General features: G+C 48.2%; 1 non-coding gene across 1 annotated transcript; it reads right to left on the bottom strand.

Annotated features, from left to right (window-relative positions):
- Positions 1-445: 445 nt before the first annotated feature.
- On the bottom strand, positions 446-520 carry Trnas-cga (transfer RNA serine (anticodon CGA)). The gene has a single exon. It is a non-coding gene; the product is annotated as a tRNA-Ser (tRNA).
- Between the last annotated feature and the right edge of the window lie 1091 nt (positions 521-1611).

Here is a 1611-nt window from a genome sequence, read left to right as displayed (position 1 = left end):
TCGGACCCGCGTGTCGCCACTATCAGTTATTGCAGACCGAGCGCCGCCACACGGCAGGTCTAGAGAGTTCCTAGCACTCGCCCCAGTTGTACAACCGACTTTGCTAGCGATGGTTCACTGACAAAATACGCTCTCATTTGCCGAGACGATTGTTAGCATAGCCTTCAGCTACGTCATTTGCTATGACCTAGCAAGGCGCCATTACCATTTACTATTGAGATTATGAATATTGTACCGTCAAGAGCGATGTTACCATTTATGGATTAAAGTTAAGTATTCCAGCAGCTACGTACGGTTTTTGCTGAAGTCTTATTTCCTTGTCCTGTTCCAGACCTCACGCCAGGCTGCGTGAGCTAAAACGCGTGCCTTTCCGCTTCCTCTCATACCGGTGTTGGCTCTCCTGCCAACCCACAACATAATGAAACTTCGTGGCAGATTAAAACTGTGTGTCGGGCCGAGACTCGAACTCGGGACCTTTGCCGTTCGCGGGCAAATGCTCTACCAACTGAGCTACCCAAGCATGACTCACGCCCCGTCCTCACAGCTTCACTTCTGCCAGTACTACGTCTTCTACCTTCCAAACTTTACAGAAGCTCTCCTGCGAACCTTGCAGAACTAGCTGTCCTGAAAGAAAGGATATTGCGGAGATATGGCTTAGCCACAGCCTGGGGGATGTTTCCAGAATGAGATTTTTCACTCTGCAGCGGAGTGTGCGCTGATATGAAACTTCCTGACAGATTAAAACTGTGTGCCAGGCCGAGACTCGAACTCAGGACCTTTGCCTTTCGCGGGCAAGTGCTCAAGGTTCGCAGGAGAGCTTCTATAAAGTTTGGAAGGTAGGAGACGAGGTACTGGCTGAAGTGAAGCTGTGAGGACGGGACGTGAGTCGTGGTTGGATAGCTCAGTTTGTAGAGCACTTGCCCGTGAAAGGCAATGGTCCCGAGTTCGAGTCTTGGCCCGGCACACAGTTTTAACCTGCCAGGAAGTTTCATATCAGCGCACACTCCGCTGCAGAGTGAAAATCTCATTCTGTAAACTTACATAATGCCATTTTAAGAAGTAAATTTGTTTTGAAAGTGATGTTTGTTTACTTGTAAAGACTGTACATTTCTGCCCATTGTATGAACCCCTGATATAGGTCGACATCTTTAATTGATGGAAGGCCGAATTATCACAAGAGGCTATTAAAAAATTCACATACGTCACTAAATGTTTAAAACGCCCGAATTTCACGAACTTGCTTACATTATAGACCTCAGATACGGGGCAGTCCACAATCGTGCGGCGTTGGATACACCGGTTCCGTCAAATCACAGAAGTTAATCACCGTGTCGGACATGACCGGTATTTGGATTGGTGATACGCTATTCACAATTTTCTCTTTACCTTTATGGCAGAGGAGACAGGAGAAGTAGGTGCATGAACTCACTGATCACAATTCCCGACGCCAGTGTCTTGGGTTAAGTTCCAGACCTCTCCGCAGTGTCTCATGAAGCGAATGCATGCGACGCTGTTGGTACTGATCCGTCGGATGTGGACGTTAAGCACAGGGGCCCCAATGGTGCTATTCGAGAGGAGTAGGGTATGTGCCGGCACCGGATTTCATCCACT

This window comes from Schistocerca cancellata, chromosome 2 (genome assembly GCF_023864275.1).
Source record: "Schistocerca cancellata isolate TAMUIC-IGC-003103 chromosome 2, iqSchCanc2.1, whole genome shotgun sequence".
NCBI classification, from domain to species: domain Eukaryota; kingdom Metazoa; phylum Arthropoda; class Insecta; order Orthoptera; family Acrididae; genus Schistocerca; species Schistocerca cancellata.
Note: the sequence above shows the minus strand (reverse complement) of the source record. Positions and strands in the feature narration are given on the sequence as shown.